Genomic DNA, 14,982 nt, shown 5'->3' with positions numbered 1-14,982 from the left:
GTCGGCATACCTTTCATTGGCTTAAACCTTTTTAGCTTTCCCCAACATATGATATATATTTATACACACACTATTAATGTTAAAGACGCTTCAGCTTGACTAAATAATGCAGAGTGGTGTGGGGGAAGGGAATACAAGAAGGTAAGTTCAGTTGAGTAGGTTGAAGTTGGTCAATTTACATTACTATGGGGCAATGGGTAGTAAGAGGAAACAATGAAGAAATACTATCTACCTTGGCTATAGATTCATGAACCATTAAAATGCTATTATGTGTGGGCATCTGTACTGAACGTTCTATCACGTAGTTCTAGTGAGGGTCATTTACTTTGACAGTATATAAAATGATAATGTCTGTGAGTATTTCCTCCTGCACATGACCAGCTCACCTTGAGCAGGTAGCCAATTTCCAAATTCTTTCACACAGATATTGTGAGCTACCTACTGTATGTATGTATATGTGTGTGTGTGTGTGTGTATATATGTATATATATATACGCACATACATACATACAGTAGGTATATATGTATGTATGTATGCATGCATACATACATACACATACATACATATATATATAGCCAAGTAAATCAATCTTCAGAAATCCAGGTAACTCAACAGGGTGTTTTTCCCATATAAACCTCATATGCTTATCCTTTCCAATCCCGTCTCAATTTAGTAACGGTTGAGAGAGTGAGAAATACTAGTCAGCTTTTTGCATAATGTGTGAATTGTGTGTGCAAGAGAGTGAATGAGTGAATGAAATTCCATTTGGATACCAATTTCTAATCTCAAAAGAGCCACAGGTGGCAGCATTCTTCAGCATCTGTCTAGCTCTCCTACGGAAACTTCCATTGCAGAGTCTAGAAGCAATGAAAGTCAAAAAGCCAGCAGGATTTGGACTTTTGACACAAAGTAAGTAGATTGGAGGTTAGTTGACACAGCCATGTTTTGCACTGCACTGCACCAAACATGTGACCAACCCAAAAAAAATCACAAAAAGACAAGCAAAACGTTCCAAGACAGATTTAACAATTTTAAAGCAGCATCAAGAAACGTTACATTATCAAACCAGCTAGTAGATCGCCCCCCTCAATTAAAACTATCCCGCAACTGAAATGCTCCCTCTTTACCATTTTGATTAAATGCATGCACAAAATAAGACAATATTTTTTTGACCCACCTGATTTAGGCTCTGCTTCCCACTGCCTAAAAGGGGGCTGACTCCTGCTTTCCTTGCTTACTCATGTGCTGAACTTAAGATCTATCTGTATTATATAAGCATGCTTTATTTACTACTGAGAAAGAAACATATGGTTAAGTTGTGCTGAAGCTGCATTTTGTCTTTATAAATGTATTCAGGTGATATTATATGAAAAAATATACAGACTGCAGATCTAACAGGTGCATAAAGGTTGGACTAGTTTTTGTATCTATAAAAGTCAAACAGGGCACACATGTAGTAAATAAAGATCCAGGACAAAAACAAGCACAGCACTGAATTTCAACCAAGATTCTCAATTCTTCTATAACTCAACCCTGATTTCACTATTAGAACCCAGTAAGGGAAAAGGCAAGGTAATCAGAGAGGGGCTCTAAGGTTACACTGAATGAATTTTACACACCAACAATTTTGACATCAAAAAGATTATGATAAGTGGCCACACTAATAATCCTCGGAGAGTATGAACAGTTAGTGTGTGAACAGTGACATTAACATCCAAAGCCAACCTGAGTTTCCTCTCAAAACGCAAAAGTTCTGTTTCACATAAAGCCCAATATTTCTATGAAATTATTTACCAGAGGCACCTGTGTTCCTATGACAACATGCACACAATTGATGCCTAGTTATTGTTAAACAGTGAGAGCAGTTAATGAAAAATCAAAGACTACAGAATATTCTAAGAGTAGCGCATGCCACATCAGATTGAATAGGAGTGCTAAGCAACATTTTGTAGGAGACACACTTATACATTACCTACAAATCATGGGCTGTAAAATACATGAAAAGAGGTATATGCACAAAATAAAACAAGTATAAAGATGCTTGTAAGGCTAGTATGCTACTAAAGTAAGAAACCAGAAGATAAAGCCCCAAATAATTTGAAAGTCACAACATCCATGATCTATATGATGGGAGACAAGCTATATGAAATGGATACATAGTTTATGCTTCAGAGAAATGTTTGCACACAAAATATAATCCATTTGTTTTATACAGCAACTCTTCTGATGTCTGATCAGATCTACTGCCTTTCTATGGCAGAATGATCACACTCCGTCCTCATTATCCAAAGAGTTATACTTGTGTGAGATGCATATTTGTGAAATATTTTTTTCCAATAAATATTTTAGGTAGAAAAATGGGCAAGAAGGTGAACTAAAACCAGCCTAGAAAAACTACAGAATTAATTTTCCTTGGAGTATTTCATGCAAAGATTGAGTTCAAGGTATTGGTGGATATTGGCATAAAAAAGAAACAAATAACTCAATTGCTTTTTTAAAGAAAAGTTGCATTTGACAGCCTCAAAGATCCTTTATGAGTGTCGTATATGAAAATTCACACACGCACACAGGGGTACATACATTCATACATACTGGGGTACATACAGTACATGCATTTCACAAATAAAATAGAAAATAGAGTGGGAGAGATTCCCTATTTGCCTTTTAGGGTTTTTTTCCTGCTGAAGTCTGAAGAATTTTGAATCTCTGAACCAGTCACTAGTGGCCAGTGAGGTTTTCGCTTGCTGATTTTCTTAACATCTCAAAGAGGAGTTTGAAGGTGAGAATTGCACCAGTTGTTCCAACTGCTGGAAGGAGACAGTGAGGTAAAAAGGGGCGGGGGAGGCAATCCACTATGAAGGGAAGCAAGGGAACCATGCAGCAAAAGCAGAAGAGATGCAGACTCTGAAGATAGCTTCAGTCTCATCAGCTGAACCTCACTGACTGAAAGAAAAGGATACTGCTCGGAACCTTACGGCTCATTTCTCACCAAGCTGGACAGAGTGGAGAAATTATGTTTATTACTTCTCTAGCAGATGAATTAAAGAGCCAGAGATCTCCAAAACAAGAAACACCTGGGAGAGGTCAACTGCAAGTGGCTTGGGGTAAAACATAAGAGTGGGCATGACTGGAAGTCTCCTTTTCCCTATCTGATTGAGTAAAAGGTATGGGCACAAGCTCTCCATCTCTCACCCCAGATTTGGTCCCATTTCCTGAGCTAGAGGAGCAAGTGAAGGAAACCCATAGAACATTTTCCAGGGTTTTGCTTTAGTGTAAATAAGGCTGTTCCACTACCTTGTCTCTATGATCCTGAGGATGGACTTCTGCTGGTCTTTCAGTCCATTGCAGTTTGGAGAATATCATCCAACAAGTACACTTCAGAGATATTGTGTACTGAGTACAGGAACATAACCACGTTCAAACGATGGATAGTCATTGGATTGGGTGGGGTGGTGGTGGTGGCAGAAGCTAAAATCTACAATCCTGTTAGGTTTGAGCCAAAGCTGGTTCTTCCCCATCCAAACCCAAACAGCCTTGGCAGCATCCTTTGGCTGGCCTAGGATTGAACATCACCACCATTTCTTTCCTGTCTCTGAGCAGCCTTCCCTCTGGAATATGGCCAGGTTGTCCTATTGCCCTTCCACAAGACTGGGAAGACATGGGACCATTAATGACCCTAAGGCCATTAGGGTTAGGATATTAGTAGGGGAGTTCTGGCATGGACATATCGGTCAAGTGGTTTATTACGAACATCAAGCATTGATGATGCAGTTTTAAGAGCCGAGGTGGCGCAGTGGTTAGAGTGCAGCACTGCAGGCTACTTCAGCTGACTGCAGTTCTGCAGTTCGGCTGTTCAAATCTCACCGGCTCAAGGTTGACTCAGCCTTCCATCCTTCCGAGGTGGGTAAAATGAGGACCCGGATTGTTGGGGGCGATATGTTGACTCTGTAAACCGCTTAGAGAGGGCTGAAAGCCCTATGAAGCGGTATATAAGTCTAACTGCTATTGCTATTGCTAAACTGTTGTTTTTTTAAATGAATTTGTTTGTGTTTTGTTTGCCATTCAGAGGTTCTTAGAGAGATAGATGGATTATTAAATCCACCTCTTGCTCACTGGCCACCTGTCCCATATCTTGTCTAGAGATCATCCCAAGGAGAGTTTGCTTTCCTATCAATGAGCAGACACAATAGGTTGCTCATTTATTTCAACGAGTCACCTTTCACTGGCCGGTTCCAAACTACCAGAATGATGGAGGGAGTTGTGGGGAATACAGGTGCACAGAGCAAAAGGAGAATTTGGCAGAGCAGTCAGCTGAGCCCTGTAGACAGGCTGCAGGTGGAGCATGTGTATCAACCTTTCTGGGGACTTGCAGCATTTTCTAATACTGGGGGGGGTATCCATCCACCTCTCCCAACTAGGTGCCTTCTCATTCGCTGGAAAGCCTACCTGTGACAGGTTGTAGGTAAGCTAACTGCCCTGCACACCATATAACCCCTTTCTCTCCCCCACCTTCAGTTTTCACTCTCCGGTTCATTCCTCCCACTCCTGACTCTCGGCGAAGACCGTGCAGTTGCCCTCCACCTTCCGTCTCCGCATCCTGCATTATCCAACCACCATCCGCACTGCCGACTTATTAACATGCAGAGCAGGCAGCTCGCAGCTCCGATCCGCTACGGGTAACGGGCAAAGATCGCAGCCTTCCTGCTGGGCTACCAGCCTCGCTTCTGCCAACGAAGCCGGGAGGTCAGTCCACAACTTGGACAGCTCCTTCCCGGGAACTCCCAGCTTGTGGCGGGGCGATTCCCAGACCAGCCTCCAGGCAGCGGCAAGCTGTCCGGAGCGCTCCGAGAACTCGGGCCGCGCACTGCAAGTTCCCGCTCAGGGTTTAGCCGAGGCGAGGAGCGCTGGCGGGGGCAGCCACGAAACCTCTCGCCCTTCTCAGGCTCGCAGCTGCGGCATGAACAGCCAAGCTCCCCCCGCTTTTCCCAACCAAACGCCGCCACCCCGGCCAGGGCGAGCTTCCCGAGACGACTCTTGGCCTTGGACACTCCGCGGCTGGAGACAACCCTCCGTCCGTCCCCTGCCGCTCCGCCCCTGCCCTTCCCGCACGGAGCTCCCGCTTGACCCGCTCGCCCACTCACCCAGAGCGGTCCGCAAGCCCGCGGCCGGTAGAGGGAAGGGGCTGCTCTCTTCAGTCCGGCGGCGCCCAAAGCCCGCCTCCCGCTCTTCCCGCAGCCTGACGGTACCGCTCCAATCACTCCCCTGCAACCCTGACGCGCCTGCCCGTCTCTCTCCGTGCTGCCTGACGGAGTGGGCCGGCTCATGATACCGGGGATCCTGCAGGCTCAGCCTCCTGGGAACCAACGCGAGGCTCGCTCTGCCCCCCTCCCTTCCCCCCTTCGCAGCTCCCCGCAAGGGCATTCCTGCTTTCCCCTCCGCTCGTCTCCCTCACCCCCTCCCGCCCGGCTGGATAGTATTAAGTCACGCGTCCGAGGTAGGAGCCGTGTAGCGTCGACTTCTTCACCGGTGGCTTATTTGGCTCTCTGGGGCCCCGGCAATTAGGCATTGACAAGGACCGTTGGAGCTTCGGAGGGAGTATTTCCTCTCCCCACTCCAGAGCGTGTGTGGCTGGGTATGCATGTAATAGGTCAGGGGTGCCAATGGGAGAAACTGTTATAATGCTCCAGCTCTTGAGACTGGTGTCCATGGACCCCTTTGCTCTTCTGCAAACCTCAACGATGATTGAAAAATACTGATCGGCAAGGCAAGGACAAACCCACACCCACACCCACACCAGGTCTTACTAAAAGTATCATGCTGCAGCTAATTGAAGCAGTGGGATGCAGTTTGCCCAAGCAGGACTCACATTAGCCTGTTCTTTCCCTATTCAAGAATTCCCAGGGAGCAACCCAGCTGGTCAAAAGCTTCTCTGGTCACCAATGGGACTTTCAAGAACAGACAAATGCTGTGGGGTGGATCTGGTTCTTTTGAAACAGATCCTTTTAAGGGGCAGCCTGGATCTGAATCTGAAAAGTTGAATTCTGTCTCACTTCAATGGGGTTCCCTGAGGGATGAATTCTGGTGCGCCACTATCCTTCACCTTTAGGGTCTCATCTGTAAGCCTGGAGTAGTAACCATGATTTGTAGGAGAGAGATGAGACTGAGCAAAAAATACATCACAAGAAAAAAGGAGAAACAGTTTCCTAATTTCTTTACTTTAAGGAACTTCAACAGATGGCAGCATCTGACTGACCTGCCTAGGTCTGGAGGCTGATTAATCCTTGGACAGGAGACCAAGTAAGAAATTCCAAGGCCAATGCAAGCTTTTTAATTTTTTTACACGTGCTCATGAAGTCACCAGGAGTTTAGCCAGCTCAACTTTTACCCCCCCTCCCCTTTTTATGGACGGTATATTTATTCTTAAAAGTTGATCAAGCAGTTGACAAAATTAGTATACAAAATAGTGCTCAGGTTGTGACTCCATGGGCGTGCCCATACAGTGCCTCTTGAAGGCAGTGTGGAAGGGGTTGCTTTTCCTAGGTAGGAGTTTCCTAGATTTTCTAGTATAAGTCTGGTGGTATGAAAGACTCCTTCTGAGCAGGAATACTGTGGATATCTGTCATGTAACAAGAGAGAATTGTGGGTCATTGCTTTACAACGCACAATGACTAAGAGAACAAAATGCTGAGGTTCTTTGAGGTAAAGAGCATAGGAAATGGTTTATTATTACAGGTTGTCCTCAAGTTACGACCACAATTGAGCCCAAAATTTACATTGCTAAATGAAACATTTGTTAAGTGAGTTTTGCCCATTTTTACAACCTTTCTTGCCACAGTAAAGCGAATCACTGAAATTGTTAGGTTAGTAACCTGGTTCTTAAGTGAATCTGGCTTCCCCATTGACTTCCCTTGTCATAAAGTCACAAAAGGTGATTTACATGGCCCCAGGACATTGCAACCGTCATAAATATGAATCAGTTGCCAAACATCTGAAGTTTGATCATGTGACCACGGGGATGCTGCAAAAGTTGTAAATGTGAAAAACAGTATCTTTGAACAGTCATTAAATGAACTGTTGTAAGTCGAGGACTACCTGTATTATTTTGTTGTTTTGCAATGGAACCTGCATTGCCTCTTTTTGACTGACAAATTTATATCCTGTCCAGATTCTCTTTGATTTCTGATTACAGAAATCCACTGATTATAGTGGATTAAAGTGGCTCTCCTCCCACAATGTCCTGAATATTAACTCTGGAAGCTGGTTGTCAAATATCAGGATTACATTTAATCCAAAAAGGTAATAAGATGTAATACTAGAAAAATGGCACTATTTAAAAATCAGTTGCCTCCGCTCTTGTGACCTGACGTTCTCATGACTATTTGTTACATGTCTTCAAGGTCAGCCAAATTAACCAATTGCAACAATTATTGTTTATACTTCAAACTCAACCTTAAAAAGTGCTACCAAGAATAGCCTTAAATTTAAATTGTTCAAGAAAATGTCATGCAAATGTTGGAATTAGTTAACTAGTAAAATTTAAGATGATCTGTTCCTTTTTTTTTACTTTAGCTCTTTTTGTAGTTGTATATGTAAAAGAAAATCATGCATACAAGTATACATATCCATCCATCCATAACTACCCTGCTATCTATTTTTCAGGTAAGCAAGCTTATGCAAAGTCTAGAAGAGAAAACAAAACATAGAAAACTTTAGAAATTCCAGACATGAAACATGGTAAAAAGAAGAAATGGGTATGTATGTAGCTAAACCAGGTTTATACCAACACCATTTGCTATAGCTTTCTACATTACATTTGGGCTTTACAAACCATCCTTTCTTCCTCCACATTTATATATCACTTCACACACATCATATTCTGTTCTTTAAATTCCTTCACCTCCCTCTTTTGAACATTATTGTCCCCATCCAACATAGAGTTTCTCATCCCTCCGTATCTTCTCAACCCATTCATTCTTCTTTCGTTTATTTGTTTTGAACTTTATTATTCTCTCTTTTCTACAGAACACTTTTGCGTTCAGTTCACATTCATTCCAAAATCATTCAGTCTTGACCTCCTCTCTTCTGATTTTATCACATACTGTTTTAAATCCTCCATTCCCACATAATTTAATTTTTGTTTCCCCTGCCACATTCAGCATTTTGTTTCCATAGAACAAAATGGGCACAAGCACTCTGGTGCAGGAGTTTTCACTTATTTCAACCACATACAAACATACATACAATGTCAAGGCTTTTTCATTTTTTTCTATTTTAATAAATATTCTACAAAATTGTACAATTTAAATATGTAATTTGCAATTGTTCACTTTGTTCTCTATGAAATACAGTTCCCTGATCTTTGGTATACTACATTATAGATTCATACTCTGTTGCATTAGAATCATAGAATTGGAAGGAGTTTTAGAGGTCATCGTGTCTAACCCTCTACTCAGGAAAGATCCACTATGGATGATATCTAGACACTTTTGAAGATCTGTAGTGATGGGAACCTTTTTAATGTGGTAGAGTTGGTGGATAGCAATAGCAATAGCAGTAGACTTATATACCGCTTCATAGGCCTTTCAGGCCTCTCTAAGCGGTTTACAGAGAGTCAGCATATTGCCCCCAACAATCTGGGTCCTCATTTTACCCACCTCGGAAGGATGGAAGGCTGAGTCAACCCTGAGCCGGTGAGATTTGAACTGCTGACCTGCTGATCTAGCAGTAGCCTGCAGTGCTGCATTTAACCACTGCGCCACCTTGGCTCTTAGCGCACATAGATAGGGAGTTCTTCCTGATATGTAGCCTGAAATATCTTCCTTTAAAAGTTAATCTATTGCTTCTGGTCCTGCCCTTTAGAACAACAGAGAATAACCCATTCTTTCTGTGTGGCAATCCATCAGGTATTTGAAGACGGTGAATCTTTTAATGTTAACTGTTCCTTGCTTGCTCTTTTGCAATGATCTTTTTCTCTATATATATGTTATGCAATATCTGTCTGTCTTTTTTTTGGCATGCACATTCTCTTAGTGTTTTTCCTCATACTCAGCTCTTTCACCTTATCATTCCACCTTTTCATTCCTGTACTTCATAGCATTAATTCTTTTTATTCTGTGAAAATGAAAGCTGTTTTAACATCATTTCCCCTTGTCTGCTTTTTATTCATTCAGTTGAGAGATAAGTCTGTCTTCTAATATTTTTTCATACAGGACTCATAGTCTACTTGCAGTCATTCTATTTTCATTTTAATTTCTTTCACTTCTTTGATTTTCTTTCCTATGAATTGTTCCGAAGATGTACTTGTGAAGATCTTACAATGGTTGGTTCAATATGTGGGAACCTCGCATCACACACTTATGCTTAACGCATGCATTTGAACAAATATTTTACAAATTTTTTTTTCTAAGCAGATACTCATCAGTCTCCATTCTCATTCATTCCTAGGTCTCCAAATATCCCAGTCAATTTTTCCTGAATATTCTTGTTCTGTTCCTATCTATCCATTTATGACAACTGACAGAATATTTCTTCCTGTCCCCCCAGGTTACATTCCTTCAACCACTTGGACAATTTTTATCAAAAGTCATATCTGGTTCTCTAATATTATGTGCCATCAAGTCATTTTTCACTTCGAGCAGACATAAAATACTTGGAAATAGTTTTGCTTTTACCATGAGACTCCCAACTCCTTTACCCCCAGCCAAAAATTTGAGATTCTCCCATGGATGCTATGGATGCCTTTAGAGGGAGGAACTCACCTATTCACACTGATAAAAAGAGATCTGTGGGATTCTGAGCTTGGTGGCTGATGCAAATGGATAGGTCTGTAGGGAGACTAGTTTCTAGAAATAGACTAGATAATAGTTTTGGTGGGCCTGTCTAATAGATAAAACTGTTTTTATATTATACTAGTTGATAACCCGGCGTTGCCTGGGTATTTATTTGTAGGGGGAAAATGTCTGGATGAAACATAATTTCTAATGTTGGATTTTCCTCACCAGAGGGAGTCCCCTTGTGGAGTACTGTGAAGCCGTTACCATGGCAACTCCACTATGCTGTACAGTAGAATCCATTTTATGGCAATACAGTAGAAGCAATTTTAAGACACAACAGGCTGTATCTTAACAGAACACACACCCCGAGGGTTGTTAGGGGTGTCTTACCCCTACAGTATTTTTTTCCAGAGAGTAAGTCATCTGTGTACCAAGTGTAGTTGAAATTGCTCGAGGCGTTCCAGAGTTATGCTGGAACACATGCGCGTGTGGACACACACACAAACACATTTATATATATATAGATGAAGAAAGGCTCATTCATAATACTAAGTGAATTATCTAGAAATAATAATGTGATAAAGATTTAAATATCAAGGTATATCTTTTCCTTTCTTTTCTTTTCTTTCCCTTTCTTTTCTTTCCACTTCTACTTCCCTTACTTGCCTGTTCATGTATTTATTCCTGTATTTATAACAGTAATTCAAATAATTCCATCTCTCGGAAGATGACTGGTTATGATTTAAACGACAGTTCTAAGAGTTTGTGAGTTTTCCCATTAGCTCTGGATTTTTCTGTAAGAGCAAGAATGTTGTGTAAGAAGGTGCTAAAAAGTGGGGTGTGCACACTTTTTGCTAACTCAGATTAATGCTTCTGTGCAATACTCTTCCAAACAGCTGCTGATTTGAACTTGTTCCCACTCTCAGGAGCAACTGAGGGTCAAACAACTGGCTTCTATCAGTCTGAGTGAATATCCTCCCTCCCTTTGAACAGAAGATTCCCACATTTTAAACCAGCAGCTTTTAAAATCGTAGGATATACAGTTAAGTGTAACCACATAAGTGGTTAAGTGTATTGCAAAATAAAATGAAATAAAAACAGCATACTTCATACGTCTAGATATTTTGATCCCATTGCACAATGGATTGTCAGCTACATTGACCCCAATTTATTGCTGAGATTGGTGTAAAGCTGTTATTTTAAGATTTAAAATAGCTGGGGACCAGGTTATTCTTATCTCTGTCTCTGACTGTATTTGAACCTTAGAAACCTCTATAGAAACTTTCCCCCCAATGTCCCCTTCAATGAAGTGGGGCAAATAATGACTGGGACAGGACCTTTTTAGCCAGGGCATTGTTTACAACAATCTTCCCAGAAATTCTTCCTTGCAACCACATTTATATGTGTCCAGTTTTAATGCATTTCCAGTTAAGATCAGGTAGTGTTTATGTTCTGGATCCCATTGATTGAACAGTGTAAACTTGTGGAACCCAGAATGAGGACCTTCTCTGTGAAGGGTCCTGCTCCCTGATACTCCTCCCTGAGATTCCTGTATCTCCCACCCTAATGACATTCAGAAAATCATTAAACATTTGGTTGTTTTCTTATGCCTTGAGATAGGGTGGATGTCCTCTAGCCTGTGTTTTATTTTAATTGGTAAAGTGTAGTCTTATGGTTGGTTGTGATTTCCCCACCCATGCAACTTGTTTTCCCTCTTTTAATTGCCCAAAGTCATTAGATAGGCACTCACATTATCCTTTTCAGCACAAGATAAAGACCTATTTATTCAACCAGAGCTTTTAAATTATGTATGCCTTTTATTTTAAACCTCTTTGCTCTGAAATTATACTTCTGCCTGAACAGTAATAATTTTATTGATTTCAATTGTACTTCAATGCTGTTAGTGCTCAAAGAAATGGTATTTTAGAGAAACCTAGTAAGAAACTAAGAGAAAGGAAATCTCTTTTGAGATTTATACCTTCTGAAAAGGAAGGGCCAAATAAGGAGCCCTATAGCTTGTTCATTGGTTCAAGACATTTAAGGGAATATGCATCATTAATCATTATCTCTAATCATCTCATTTTTTTTTAACCTAGCTAATCGCTTTTTTGTGATCCTGGTTCACTCATTTCATATCTGCAGGACCATAAAAATCAGAACAGAAATAGTGAGGGGTAAAACAAGGCACATGTCTGTTGAAACAGCAGGTTTACGCTCCTCTTATTTAGGGATGAGTGTTCCAGCTCTTAAAGGTAACAATTTACAAGCAAACATTCCAGTTCACCTAGGGATAAATGAACTTCTTTGCTTGAAATGGTAGAGGATTCAGAGCTTCATGAGAAATTTCATGGTTTAAGGTCTTGGAAGGCAGTGGCTAACACTGGCATCATCTTTGACATGGGAAGATCTTAAGACCTGCTGAAACTTCAACTGGCATTCCTGCTCTTCATCTTGCAGGGTGGTTCCATATGGTTGACATATCATTTATACCCTCTCTGATGCATACTTCTCCCTGTTGTGCCTCCTTTCACACATATTCAGCTCCACTGGCCATGGATTGCATAAATAAAACACCAGAGCCTGCAATCCTAGACAGAATTAGTAAGAAGTAAGAGCTTAGAAGAATTTGTTTCTGAGTAAGCATTTCTTCCACTGTGTGCATATTTGCACGAATGTTTATTATGCTGAATGATATTAGCTTTCTTCTCTCATGCTTGCTTTGGATTTTGGAACACAAGCTTTTTCCTAAAATCTGATTTTGTAAAAATTAATGACTTAAATTAATTCTTTACTGTACTGTAAAAGTTAATGAAGCTGTTATTGCTGGGCAATATTATTGAAATGATGCCTACTGAGTCACAGTGTTGCAAGTGAATAAATGAATAAAAAAAATGACAATAAAATGGATACATTCAACAAACTATGCCATTACCATCAGGGTAAAAATGCACATTTTTTTCTAATTACAACAATTGGCTATGGCTAATTATCCCAGAGAGTAGTTTAGCATACCAAACCTGGAAGTGTTATAATATTGACTGTTCCTCAGCCCCAGTGATCTTGAAAAAGCACTGCTCCCTTTTGCTTGGCTAATGAACCACAGCAAGAAATAATACTTTACTTCTTTAATACTTCTTTAAGAAACCGTGGGAATGATGGTGTTGGCTTTGGAAGAAAGATTAACGAGACAGTGATATTATTCATTTCCTTGAGCAGGAAGGAGAAAGATGATGAAAAAGATCTCCATCAACCACTGCTGAAACCTGAGGACTATTAAATTCTGCACTTGCTTTTGTCAGAGCCTTTCACTTAATTGTTGGTCCACATAGCACAGCATTGCAAGGAGAGAATTTGGAAGTTGATTAAAACAATCCCTATAGAGATACAAGACATTTATGATGATAGGTAGAGATACAGTGGAAGGACTAAACCTCAGAAACCACATTGTTGAATGCAATCACACAGCTACAGCTCTCTGGTCTTTTACCATCTAACTACCTCAGATGTCTGGTTGTAAGACACCATTGAATGATCAAACAGTGCCAGTCTAGCAAAAGCCACAGTCTTACTCTATGTCAATATTAACATAGCTAGTGCTTACAGGCCGTGGAGGCAACTTCGGGAAGATAAAGAAAGAGAACCTGAAATGGGTTTCCATTCTACACATGTTTAATGGAATTGAACCAGTGTTCAAAGAAGCTACTCACTGAGATAAGTGGGGGAACGCTTTAGCAATTATCTCCTGTCAGCTTCCTACTCACATTAGGACTGTTGCAGAAAAGTTATTTTCTCTGTCCCAGGTACTGATGCTTAAAGGGAACTATAGCAAGGAGACCATAACCCCAGAAGAGCAGATGAATAGGTTGAAGACAGGTTGGTCAAGGCAGGCTGCAGTTAAGCAAAATTCAGAGGTAATAAACTATGGAGAGTCCTGCTCAGGTTTCAATCATGAAAATGTGTACTCATTGGGGGAAACATTTTCAAAGGGCAGATTTGGATAATAAGCATATAGTGCCTCCCTTAAGCAAGCCCTACCGGAATAAAAGGCTTTTGATATGAGAAACATGCTGTTACATAACTACCAAAAATGGCTTATGCAAGAGACATTTCCAGCACCATTTCATTTCCTCAGCATTAAAATTGTGGGAGATTCCCACTGAACCTGTGACAGACTTTACTGCCTTACACAAGCATTGCAGCAAAACCCAGTGGCAAAGAGATACAAATGTCGGCTATGTGTGCTTGTTTACTTTATGGGAAAGAATCATGATGGAGGCCAAGACCTTAAGTTCAAGTTGCTAAAGGAACTGTCCGTACGGATGGAGTAAAATAGATGTTTTCCCAGTAGTGATTCCATATAAGCAGGTTTATTGTATTCCCTGCATTTCGGTTTGGACTACAACTCAAAGCATAGTTCCCCCAAATGCATAATTTTCTGAAATACTGCTTCATTAGTGCATGCCACACCGGGTTTTTTTTTTTTTTATTGTGAACTAAATGAGGTCTTCCTGCCAAAGCTACTAATAAAGGAATGGTTTTTCAATTTGAAAGTAGGAAAGAATCTCTTAATTGTCCCTTTTTTCTGGCCCTCATTTTTCCAAGGTTAAGTCAGTTGTGAACTGCTTCAGCCACATCCAGGTTGTCTTAAAAAAAAGGTCCTTTGGAAAAATTATGAAACATTTCTCCAAACAAAATTTTGTATGCATTATGTCCTAATTTACCCAGATCTGATATTTTCCCAACATCGACATGTTCCCCAGTATAATGTATTTTGGTGTGTATATTTTTGGGTTGTGATATTTTTCACATTTGAAAAAGTCAAGATTGATATTTCTGTTCCAACTTGGCAACAGTCAAGAAGTGTGAATTGGATAACTTTGTACTTCAGTGGAATTTGAACAAATTCTGTTCCTTACCCCTACTCTCTTTTTTCTGTGTGCTGAATATCCAGGACCACTTTCATTGCAGGGCTTCAGAAGTTATTGCCATCTGTGCTTTGAGAAGCTTCTTTGGAAACACACCCAATAAACATGATTCCATTTATTTATTTATTGCCACATTCAGGTGCTGGGCTAATTTTTTGTACAATAGAAAGGCTAATTGCTAAAGTGCAGCCTGTGGATGAGAAGCTACTGAAACTTTGCCCATTTCCTGATGTTAATTTCTTCCAATACCTTCCTCTGATGTAACATATCCTCTGCTTTCCTG

At 40.7% G+C, this 14,982-nt stretch overlaps 1 protein-coding gene across 3 annotated transcripts in view; it reads right to left on the bottom strand.

The window, feature by feature from the left end:
- CPLX2 (complexin 2) overlaps positions 1-14,982 on the bottom strand; it is a 146,219-nt gene that overhangs the window by 19,796 nt on the left and 111,441 nt on the right. Inside the window, exon 1 of one of the 3 annotated variants that reach the window (XM_032211891.1) lies at positions 5,143-5,210. The exons of the other annotated variants lie outside the window; for them this stretch is intronic. The gene's annotated coding sequence lies outside the window, so the exon portion shown is untranslated. Of the gene's footprint in view, positions 1-5,142; positions 5,211-14,982 lie in introns of those variants that run through there. 3 annotated transcript variants of the gene reach the window in all.

The sequence above is a fragment of the Thamnophis elegans genome, chromosome 2 (genome assembly GCF_009769535.1).
Source record: "Thamnophis elegans isolate rThaEle1 chromosome 2, rThaEle1.pri, whole genome shotgun sequence".
Classification (NCBI taxonomy): domain Eukaryota; kingdom Metazoa; phylum Chordata; class Lepidosauria; order Squamata; family Colubridae; genus Thamnophis; species Thamnophis elegans.
This window is presented reverse-complemented; position numbering and strand designations above follow the sequence as displayed.